The following is a 12,717-nucleotide window of genomic DNA, read 5'->3' as shown; positions in this document are numbered from 1 at the left end:
ATGAAACTTGCATTTCAAGTTTCATATATTTGTTCTTATTTATTCCTAAAGTATAAGCCACTAAAATTTTGATTTCTAATAATATAACCAAAGCATTACCAGACAGTCAATTAACACATGACAAATTCTTTTAAAGAAGAATTAAATTTATATTGATGCTGAGCATGTCTTAATGGTGCCCACTTCCTAATCAATACTCATGATGATTTCTTCCAACATCTTCCTACTGTGATTAAAATCTAAGAAATCTAGTCAGGCGAGGGGATGCATGCCTATGATCCCAGAAGTTCTGGAGGCTGAGGCAGGAGAATCACAAGTTCAAAGCCAGCCTCAGCAACTTAGGGAGGTCCTGAGCAACTAGGCAAGTCATAAAATATAATAGGGATGGGATACAGTTCAGTAAAGAAATGATATTCTTTCACTGAAGCTTTTTTTCTTAACAAATGTCTCTTGAAATAGATAATTTAGAAAAGCAAAAGAAATTCATTAAAGAAAAATTTCCTTTAAACTCTGAAAGCAACTACTTGAAGAACCTCAAAGCTGAATCAAGAATTCTATGATTAAGGAAAAAAATATTATAATTTTTACATCATTTTATTTTTAAGTATATATGCTTTTAAACTTATTTTTTATTCCACAGGTATGTCTAAGTGGTAGGCTTGGTCATCAGAAATTTAATTTCCACATGTAAAATGAAAGAATAGTCCCAATTTTTAATATTATTTCTTTCAAATCTAAGATTTCATTTTATTCCCGATAGAGTGCTAGAGAGGCAGATTCTAAAAAATCTGACTCCTGGATTACCAAAAATTTTTTTTTTGTTGTTACTGCAAGAATCAAACTTAAGTTCAATTTAAATTAAAGGAGGGCTTCACCTAAAGTGAAGGTGAGGGCCACACCTTGGCCTTTACATCTTGAAATACGCCTCCCCCACCAGTGAACTTAGGTGAGGGCTCATCCACAGTAGGATGAGGCCAGGGATCAGAGGTGAGGCTCATCCAACTGCAGTAGAGAACACAGAAAGACATAACCATATTTGTGGGTTTCTTGCATTGCAAATCTTTAAAACAATTATTGTGCCAAATAATTTTCTTTTATTCTATTAAAATGATTAAAATATGGCATTTATTTAAAAATCAACAATATCTGGCATTCATGCTCTCCTACAAAGGTCTCATCCAAATATATCTATGTAAACATTGAGCCATGTTCTTTCTCTTCCATCAGAGTATTCTGGCATCAACAACCCCTTTTCTCAATAATTTTATCATTAACCTAACCCAGAGGCACATGTGTGTATTATGAGTTATTCTGGAGGCTGAGGCAGGAGCACAACTTCCAAGTCCACCTTGGCAACTCAGCAAGACCCTGCCTCCAAATAGAATAAAAAGGTCTGGGGATTTAGGTCAGTGGTAGAGCACTTTCCTTACATTTGGTAAGCCCTGGGTTTAATTACCAGGACCCAAACAAATAAACAAATAAATACAATTATCTATCTATCTATCTATCTATATGTATATAATATTTCTACTTATATATACATATATATTTATTTATTATTGCTACTTAGTTCTATTCCTATCCATAAATATTGAACATGGTCAATAAATTCTAAAAAATGTACTATTTCAAAAAGGTTTTGAGAACATGATACAAGCCCAGACCCATTCAAACACATTTTTTTTTTTGGCCTAGATCTCCACTTATGTTGCAGGTCATATATTTCTAAACACTCTTTATCATACAATTTGTCCTTTACAAGGAGGTCACAGTCTGGAATATATTCACTGGTTTTATGAATACTTTCTTTCTATTGCTGCTCCCCAGTTGTAATTCATTTCACTAAGCTATTATGAGATAATTACATGAGTCAAGAAGAACTTCTTATCAGCATATTAAGAACAAATATTTACCAACTATATACAAAATAACAAGCAACATAATAAATGCTGGAGATCCAGAGATAAGTAAAACAATATGGAGACTAAAATGTGATAAATATAATTTAAAGTAATTTAAAATATTTTAATTAATTTATCCCTAACATTCATCAACTTTTATGTAAGACAAAATTTCTTTCTTATTAAAATAAGTATGGTGACTTTGTTGGATGAATATCTTTTTAAATTTTAAGTCAAATGTTTTTACATTAATTTTCAAATCAATATGTCAATAAAAAGTGTATACTCATTCCAATCACCTGAACTATTTATAAAATAATCTTTGTTTAAAAAAATCACAAAATATATTCACTGATGGGGAAGGAGTGCTACAAGATATAATGATATTTAAACCTCAGTTCAGCCAAAGCATAGTGAGGTGGGTCTTCATTAAGATTGAAGCCTACTAATACTGTTGACATAGCATTCAAGTCCCAAAGGTGTATTTAGGTCCAACTTCATTCTTATCTATTCTTCCAAAACTGTGTTTACAACCTTCAATCATGTGACACTATCTCCTTCCAATAAATTCCTCTTATCTATCTAGATTTTTGTCAGTGAACAAAGAATCCACTATTATAGGATTTCTATTACATTTGGTAAGTGTGTTTAAAAATAATAAGTCCCTGGTACGGTTTGTGTATGAGGTGTTGCCCAACAGCTGCTGTGCTATGCAAGTATAATGCAGAGGTGAAAGAATTAGATTGTGAAAGCTATAACCAAATCTGTCCGTCTTAGTTTGAATGTGCTAAATTGGTAGTTACTGTAGGCAGATGGAACATGATTGGAAGATATTGGTCACTGAGGGCATATCATAGAAGTGTGCATCTTCCCTATAGCCCCTTCCCCTGTTTCCTCTCTCTGAGCCGGGAGGCTCACCTGAATGGGGCAGTGCTCCTCCACCATGCCCTTCCATCATGCCCTTCTGCCTCACCTTTGGCCCAGAGCAATGAACTCAGCCCACCAGGGACTAAACCTCTGGAACCGTGAGCCAAGGTAAACTTTCCCTCCTTTAAATTGTTCTTTTTGGGTATTATGGGCACAGCAATAGAAAGCTGACTAACACAGTCCATAAATATTTATAAATTTGATGGTGTGATTTAAAAAATTCTTAGACTTCATTTTGACAATATTAATTCATATGTTCATTTATTTAATATGCACTTATTGAACATCTATGTTCAAGACACTATAATAGACACCAGAAATTCAATGACAAAGCTGAAGTGATGCCCATATAGAAGACTTCCATTATTAATATAATTTTTTACCTGAATTAGAAATGGTAAGAAAAAATGTCTAAAAATATTTCCTCAGAAAAAGACATTTAAAATTATTCTTATCAGCAATAAACATTTTAGAGAAAAAAATAATAAACTAATTAATATGAATGTATTGAAAACTTACTCTCCATCAAGCTATTCGAAGATATTTCAGTTGTGTACACACATCAGATACTTTGTAAAGTGGATGTGTTTTCTCAAATGGCATTTTGTTTCTTATCCACCAGTCAAATTTTCCACACTTAAGCAAAATGACCTATCTTTTGAAACTTAGATTGTTTATGGATGGTTTATTTTTTAAATCATGCTTGACATTCTCCTAATTAAAAACATCAATAAAAATTAATTTGCAACTTTACATTGGTTCCACTAAATCAGTTTTAGTTAAAATGAGAGGAGATGAACAAACCAAAGAGTACAAGGGGCCCAAATATCATTGAATATATAACTGCATTGACATTTGAAAATTTCTGCAAGGTGTCAAGAAAATTTAGCAAATTATGGGGATATGGAAAGGAACATTAATCTCCTAATCCTGAACCAAAAATTTCAGTAACAGTGTCACTTCCAGATCTCACTTTCACCACGGTTAGAGTGCAAAGCTCACTTCTGAAGAGCAGATTGAGTATGCATTTATGCATGATTTCAACGCCAAATACATTATTTGTTTCTGTTCAAGGTGTGTTCATTATATGCACATCTCTTTTTAGTGTAATCTTCTAGGTTTACAGTTGACACTATTGAACAACACCAATGAATAAGCCATTATACAAATATCTTAAAACTACCTATCCTGTGATTGACTCATTTAGGAAATTTCTTCTCTAATTTTGAATAGCACCAATTTACATTCACTTAGTGTACCTGGTGTACATTCTTACAAGAACTATCTTTGTCTAGCTAGTGAACTTTATGTTTGCCCTGCTTTGTTTATCAATAGACTGCTTTGTCTATGGCAATAGGGACTATTCTTCTCTTTATACAGCCATTACACAGTGAAGGAACTAAATACATACTTTCTGAATTAATAATTAGTGTGGTCCCTAACTTCAATAGAATAAAAATTAGGGGGAATGATATACACATATATCACATGTATATAATATTAGTACATCTATGAAATTATACCTTGTTATCTGGCAGAGAGGAGGGGGCCACACATGCATGCGCTACTAGACTATAAACGTTCATATGTTATTCAGCTTTTATTATCCAAAGTCTAGTATGGTGCCTGGCATATGTGTAAGATTTGCCATAGTTGGGTTTGCCATAGATGGTTCATTAGCTTAAGGAGTTTGCTCCAGCTATTTTATATATGTTAGTTCTAAGTTTATATAAAGCTCATATAGTTATTATGAAACTCAATCAGAATGGCTATATTAAGTCAAGCCCATCCTATAAATATTACTGTGCATGACATTTTTTATATCAATCCATAGTGACAGCTGTCATTATATGGGCTTAACTATATTACACAGTTAAATAAGACTTTTTTTTAAGTAAAAAGAATTGCTTAAGTAAATGGTGACCTAGGGGTAAGTGTGAAGGCAGAAGAGACCAAATGGTTTGTAACCATCTTCTTTATGTCAACTGGGGTGCTGATATTACCACTTCTAATAGCCCAAGATAATGTAAGGCATCTTTATAATAAGGTTATATTCAGATTTCCCATAGTTTGAAATTCACTTTTCATAAATTACCATTCTTATTTTATTTCAGTTTCATTTTATTTTCATTATCTTTTTATTCCACTTGCATTTTATTTCCATAGTATTTTTTAAACAAGGTATTTCAACAAAGCCAGGATCAGACTCAAATTATTGGAAACACAAAGATAGGAAATAAAATAAGTTTTATGCTCATAATAATTTTACAAAATAAATTCCTTTAGCTATAAGTATCTTAGAATTTTGTACTAAAATCTCGCCTCTGTAGCTCTTTGTTCATCTTCATTCTGCAGCACTTTTTAAAAGAATGTAGTAAAAGTTGATTTACAAGGCTCAAGTAAAGGGGAAAAAAAAACTGTATTTGTTTTCTCTTCTTCTTTCCTATTTGTTCTGGAACTCCATGCCCTCATGCTTACCTATTTCCTTTACTACTGGTCCCTCGACTTCACCTCTTGGCTGCCTACCCACCCAGTTCTTCAGTGTCTTCTCCTGCTTGTCACCCAGCGTCCTTCCTTGCCAACTAATATATCATCTTCCATCTGTTTAAATTCCCATGTTCTTTCTGGCACAGCTCCGCCTCCAGCTTCCCTCTCAGCCACCTACCTTGCTGCCCTTCCATCTGCTAGCATGACTAGTATCTTTTCTAACCCATTCCCGGTCTAAATCATCGCCAATTTTGTACTGAGGCTTATCAAAAGTGTATTTCTTAAAGGGATAACAACTTACATAATCTCAGTGTAGAAAGGAAAAGTAAAAGGCATGAAGACCAAGCACATGTTTAATGTTTGAGTTCTTTCACATCTTAAAGTCAGCTTTCTTCAGTAATGGTGTTTTGAGAGATGGAGGACACCACAGGATGATACAGCTCATGTCTTTTGGTATGAATTCTTCAGAGGCTTATGTTTTTGCATGGTTCAGTTCTTGTTACTTCTGTAGTTAATTGCACTTTGTACATTGCTCCAAAGCTTTGCATTCACGGATTAGTAGTAACCTTTTCATGGATACCACATTCTCAAGAAAGTTCAATTTAATTTTGCAGAATTAATGTAGCAGAAATACCTTTCAATTAGGATGTGTGTTATAGTTGCCTACCGGACAACAAAGACATTATGTAAACAACACTAGTATTTGGAAATTACAGTTTCAAAATTTGGGTTGATAAGTAGTAGAAAGTGTTTTCCCTCAGCATTGATGTAATTGCTTAACACACTAGAGGCTTGCTTTCATGTACTTGATATGACAAACTATAAGTTAGGTTGTGTCAGGAATTTTTTCTCTTTCTTTTTGTTCTTTTTCTTTTCTTTTCTTTTTCTATTTTGAGGATTGAATTTAGGGTGTTTTACCACTGAACCACAACCTGAGCCCATTTATTTATTTATTTATTTATTATTTTGAGACAGGATCTACCTGAAATGCTGAGGCTGCCTTTGAACTTGTAAAGCTCTTGTCTCAGTTCCCCCATTAGCTGGATTTCAGGAAAATATTTAAAACTCTTGATCTATGTATCTTATAAGACTGAAAATTTCTAATTGGCCATTCATATTTCTGGAGGATATGTCCTCTATCAATCACAATTTAGAAAATATTTTAGTTTATGTTTACAGAAGGTTCACTCAGAAATTACCCTTAAATTCAAAATAACAGTTCAATAAAAGGCTGTTTTTTAAATAAAGACTTTTAAATAAAGAAATAATTAACTTTATTATATATTTATCATATATATATATATATATATATATATATATATATATATATGATGAGAGAGAGAGAAAAAAAATAGATCTATGTTAATTTGTATTAAGACTAAAAAGAGGGCTGGGGTGCAATTCAGTGGAGAGCACTTGCCTACCATGCAGAAGGCCTTGGATTTAATCCCCAACACCACAGAAAGAAAAAAAAAGATTAATTTTTTTTCATTTTTGTTTTAATACAGGTTTTATTATTCAGGTCTGATAAAGACAACAGCTCTGATGACTACTGCCACTGAAAAGATAGCTTGTTATGCTTAAGAGAAAAGGGCACACCATACCATGGGGAACCATATGAAGATACACAGAGGCCATTTAGGAGGTACATGGAGAGTGGACATGATGTGATTTTCAGAGGAAAGAACAGGGAAGACAGGTAAGTTCTTAATATTGTCTATTTTGGATTATTCCAGAGGACCCTGGAATATAGAATTTAGTTATCTGGAACTTATCTTGGAGTGACTAGGACAAGTGGATAGCAGCCCAAAATATGAGAGCCCAGAAAGAAGGTGGATTGTAGATTTGTAGCCAGAGATTGGCTGCTTTGCAATTGATTAGTGAGCTCAGGTGGAAGTTGTTTACCAACTCTGGTTATTGGTTAACCATGGGAAAGGCAACCTCTCTAGATCATCAAAGTTAAAGCATCAGAATGCAGAATAATTAACTTAGGATTAATAATCATTTTTTGAAAAAGTTTAGCATGATCTGATGCAGGTTCAGAAATTTCTCTAGTATTAAATATTTCCAGGGAGGTTAAATAATGTCTGTGAGTGTCCAATACCTGTAAAGGCAAGTTTTAGCATGCTATTTTGATAGTTCAGGTCTTAATAGCCTGGCCCTACTTTGTTTATTCTTCACAGCAACCTTCCAAACCCTTTGTTTCAGTCCTGACATTACAATATACAGTATTACTATTTCCCTTCATGTTTTTATAATTTTTTTCTTTCCAGATTCATAATTTAGACTATGGATCCTCATTTCTGCTATGACTGTTACCAAATATTTTGACTGACTCTTTCATGTTGCACCTACTTTTCCCTTTGTTTTTGCCTTATACTTTCCCAGAGTAAGCACAGGCTTATCATTCTTTTCCATCTAAAGAATCAAAGGACCTAGTGATAGGAGAGTGGGAACATAAGGTTAAGGGAATCATTCTATAAACTGGGCCAACTGTGCTAAGACCTGGGCAAAGGATAGGTAGCTGATGTCAAAGAAAAGGAAATTAGTAGATAGCAAGTCCCCATCAACCAGTTGCTAATAGCCTCCAGGGGAGGGGAAGGACTACACTTTCCAACACAAGCAATCATCTCCTGGATGGCTGTCTTACTGTCTTACTGCCCTTGGTCACATAAACCTGAGAAGAAAAGAAACCTAAAGTTTATAAAGGGGCAAGACACCCCCACTTCCACAGGCACAAGCTGTGGATCCCCTCCTCTCTGGAGAAGTTTATTTGTCTCTCTTTTTCATTTTCTTTCTCTCTCTCTCTCTCTCTCTCTCTCTCTCTCCCTCCCTCCCTCCCTCCCTCCCTCTTACCCTCTCCCTCTCTTAAATAAACTTTATTTTCTGCTCTTGCCTTGGCATTTTCGGGTGTTTAATCTTCAACACCAGGAGAACTAGGACCCTTACCCTGATTTTCAAGACTGGTATTATGCTGACCCCCATATGCTTTCTTTTTTAAAAAGCAATTTACCTGCAGCTCTTCCTGGCTTAAGTCAACAGGATATGTTACATTCCTCAGCAAACAACCTGTTAGCTATATGAGAAATGAAGGCCGAAAATGCCACTAAAAAGGAAGACAAGTTACCCAGATGGAATGGGCTCTGGTGGGAGTCTTTTGTGACCTTACACAGACCAGATCCAAGAACTCAGAGTGATAACAATCAAATCTATAAGAACAAATTCCAATTAGAACTTGTAACATGGGTGAAAGAGATGGAGAGTTATTGTGCACAGTGGGGACTAAATAGTCTGATGTCAACCTGCTGTCAGTCAAAAGTCAAGATGTAAACCTGGATGGTATTCTCTGAAAACTTCCCTTGGATATCCAATAAAACCAAAGGGTAGGAGGAATATGTCATCCTTCTTCCCTCTGAGAGGACCCATTCTCTCCCTAGAGAGTGTACCCTTTCCCTTTTCCTATATCTTCATTAAACTCATGCCTGCTATTCTGAGCTACATATCTGAAATCTTTCTGATCTGATCACAAGAACTGGGGTGAAAAGAGGGCCTCCATGGCTGTCTCAGCTCAGCAGCATGGTTCATGCCCTATAATACTAGCAAAACTACAAAAAAGGATCATATCAAATGCTTCCTTATTGCATTGAGTTATCTTTTTGAGAGGAAAGTTATTGAGAAACAATAGAAAATGGGGTGAAAGGTGTATTTCAACTGAGAGGGAATAAATTAGTAAAATATGCATGAACCTCTATTGAAGGGACACACCCCTCAGAATCAACTCCTGAGTTTATCTAGAAGAGGTTCATAAACTACTCAGGAGATATTTTAGGCAGTACTAACTTTATCATTTTCTCCAATGGGAGAGAAAAGATGAAATCTTTTGATTATCACTTTTTGTTATAAATTCATACTTGAAAATTTTTCTGTGAATTTTACAAAGCTTAGAAATCATCAGGACTGTTTGGCAAAGAATCAAATGGGAGATTTCCTTATCATGCAAAAAAAAAAAAAAAAAAAAAAGCTCTAACTTAATTTGTATATGTGTTTTAAGTTTGGAAAAACAGACATATTATCTCATTACAAATACTTGAAGTCTCTGAACCTGCCATAAGTCATCTATAACTTTCTCACAATCTTAGTTAAATGACTATATACATATAAAAATATGTGTGTATGCATGTATAAAACTGTGCATATGTAGTTCTCTACATAGATTTATTGTAAGTACTGATAGCCCTTATCTATATCAGTACTTATTCCCTATGAGAAAATTTATTGTTTACCATTTTAAAATTTTCTTGTCAACTGATTTCTCAGTGTGCTAGATTACCTCTAAAATTAATTTTAAAGTAAATGATACCATTTACTAGTAAACCAAGGTTTTTAGAATTCTTACACATTGATTTTAAGAATTATTAATGTCTATCAACAATGAATTATGTACATTTTTGTTTCAAAATTCTTATATTTGGTGATTTTCCCTCTTTCCTTTTATTCTATCTTTTTAGAACATCTTCAGACTCTTTTTCCAATTATATCTAATATGATCTACCTTACCATAACAATTACAAACTCAGCTCATTTTGGTGCTTCACCTCATATATATTAAGGTTGATGCTCACAAATTATTAATTTCATGTTAGGCTCTCCCAAGATAGAGTCTACAGAAATTAATAATAACTACTTGAAAAGTGGGAACTGAGGCTATCTCATTCCATTTTTCTATTACATGATTCAGAAATTATTCTTTTTCTGTCCTTCACGTATTTTGAATGAGATGGATTAAGGTCTTGGATTAACACCTGAAATAAGACAGAGAGGTTTAGGTTAAGTTCAAGTGCAGCACTCCCTGGAACCCTGTGTGCACCATTTCCCATGCTCCTGCATTAATTTCTGTTGCTGTGATCTCGTCATTCACCCAAAGTCACCTCATCCAGATCCAACAAGTAGCACTGCCATTACACTCATTACTCAGACTTTATGTGTCACTAAGGCAATAAATATCCTCAAGCCTCTGCCCCCTCCATTCTTTCTCACTTCCCTTTAGATTCCCTTTTGCCAGCTGATAATGGGCCACCTCAGCCAGGAGGCATCTGGGCAGAACTGAGCAAGTGACTCAGCATCAGGAGACCTGGAAGAAATAAAGGCAGCTACTTTTTGCTTTCCCTCCCTAAAGAAAAACTCCATGTGGGAGTGTCCTCATCTACCTGAACTAGATTAGCTTTGAAGATTTAAACGCTGTACACATGGCTGGAGTTCTCTGCCACACCAACAGGCAGTTGACAGGAAACCCAACTGATGGAGTAACACCGTGGCAGAATTGAAATGCACTGTGAAATGCTTGCGAAGTCGTTTTCCTGTGCTCTTGTTATCCCTGCTCTGTATATCTTTCTTTGTTTTTAAGTAAAAGGTTGCTTATTTTATAAGACATAACTGGCTTTATTTATTATTGGTTATTGATAGATCTAACAAAACATTTTTAAAACAGTATCAATAAAAACATTTAAGAAGTAGAATGACATGCATAGTATGTGTTGTGCTATATAAATTATATATCATATGTATTAATATATGTGCTTGCTAATAATGTAATAATATAAATTTACTGTTGAAAAGCCTCCCTAAATTTTTTTTTGCTATATCTGCAGTCTCTTTAAAATTATTTGTTAAAGCTATTTTCTCATGTTAAAGAAATATTCAGGAATTCTTAGGCTGAACATTATTTGTCTACCTATTATTTGCCATGATATTTAAGCAACCAGCTTTAATTCACAGAGACCTCTGACCAATATAGCAGTATAGTATATTTTCAGGTCTCTAGGGTTTTTGCAAATTTCACTTGGCTCTTATTTCATGAGTCCTGCAATTGTATAAGCTTAATTTTGAAAACACCAAGAGAAATACAAATATCTCTCTCTCTCTCTCTCTCTCTCTCTCTCTCTGTCTCTCTCTTTGTAATTTCACAATATGCCATTCATCCATTCCTTTTGGAGTAAGTCCTTGACAGGAGGAAAAAAAATAAAATAAAATAACAACTATTATAGGTAAAAGCCAAACTGTTCTGTTTCAGACAACAAGGTCTTCCCTCAAGGACACTCTAGTCCAAATTGTTTTAATTCCATCTGCTCAATTTGTATGCAACACAGTATTTGAGTGTGAGTACCTCAGTGCTTTCCTCTACTTGTGGGAAAAGGATTGAGCATTTTTTGGTTTCTATCATCATCATTATCTAGAAGGAGAAAATGTTGATGTTAAAGAAATAATCTGAGCCAAAGCAATGCCACAGCCCTGCTAAAACTTCTCCACCAGGAGGGAATTTTCACTTATTGATTCAGCTCACTCTCAGGGCTGCCCCTCCCCAATTTGCAGACACACACACATCTGGGCTCAGGTACATTCTTGAAAAGCTTTGAATGCAAAATAAAACACCCAATACAGCCAAACATAAATTAAAGTCACCTCTCAACAATTGATAGCCCTGCCACTGCTTTAAGATCCTGAGGTCTGAGTCTACCTTACTGTTACCACGGCATCACCATCATCCCAACTCAGCACATTCTAGTTTACAATTATCTAAACTAGAGAAAAATCCTGGACTTACCTCATACGTTGAATTATCTGCCGTTCTGGGTATTATATCTATTGCAAATTGTCCATTTGAATAAACGCAGCGACAGTTAAACCACAATACGCCTCTCTCCTGCAGCAGAAGGCAAGTTAAAAGGACTTCAAGCTGTGACCTCAGAGGCAGGCACAGCCGCTCCCATCCTTCAGCCAACCTTCTGGGGAGAACAGGTTAGATGACTGCAAAGCTGGCTCTCTACATAGCAATACTTTCAAATAAAGCCTCTGTGCTGTGAGCTGGGGGTTTTACATCTTCCAAATTCGGCTGGCCAGAGTCAATGCTGCTTCTATGCCTGAAAATATTAAGCATTTTACTGCAGTCACTTAATGCAAGAAACTATCTGAGGCGACTTCACAAACCCTGTCATTCTGTTTGGAGACTAAAGAATGAGCACAGAATGAGCACGGCATGCATAATTCATGCATTAAAATCTTCAATGCACTTCCTGTAGCCGCTGTTCTATCCAGTAATGGGCTATTGATCACCTCATCGCTAAGACAATCGGAGCTCCGTGATTGGTTTATTTCCACAAATAAAATTACAACCTAAATCACTAGCAGAAGATTCCAACCCTGCAGCAGCCACTCGGGTAAAACATTCACATAGACAAGATGACATTTGCATACTGCAGAATGTTCAAACTGGACTCTCTCTTGGTCAGAAATGCTACAGCATCTTTTTTTTTTTCCTATTCAAAAGACATACTTACTGCAGGTTTAGACTGGATATTCTACATTTTCGTTAAGATATACAGAGTTGTTGTTTTTTCCTACCACT

At 35.1% G+C, this 12,717-nt stretch overlaps 1 protein-coding gene across 9 annotated transcripts in view; it reads right to left on the bottom strand.

Moving 5' to 3' along the window:
- Positions 1 to 12,717, bottom strand: part of Cntn1 (contactin 1) — a 343,845-nt gene that overhangs the window by 213,200 nt on the left and 117,928 nt on the right. For 2 of the 9 annotated variants that reach the window (XM_058576454.1, XM_058576456.1), the window contains exon 1: positions 11,917 to 12,396. The exons of the other annotated variants lie outside the window; for them this stretch is intronic. The gene's annotated coding sequence lies outside the window, so the exon portion shown is untranslated. Of the gene's footprint in view, positions 1 to 11,916; positions 12,397 to 12,717 lie in introns of those variants that run through there. 9 annotated transcript variants of the gene reach the window in all.

The sequence above is a fragment of the Marmota monax genome, unplaced genomic scaffold (assembly GCF_021218885.2).
Source record: "Marmota monax isolate L192 unplaced genomic scaffold, Marmota_monax_Labrador192_F-V1.1 WCK01_AAM20220418_F8-fsc00012, whole genome shotgun sequence".
NCBI lineage: Eukaryota > Metazoa > Chordata > Mammalia > Rodentia > Sciuridae > Marmota > Marmota monax.
Note: the sequence above shows the minus strand (reverse complement) of the source record. Positions and strands in the feature narration are given on the sequence as shown.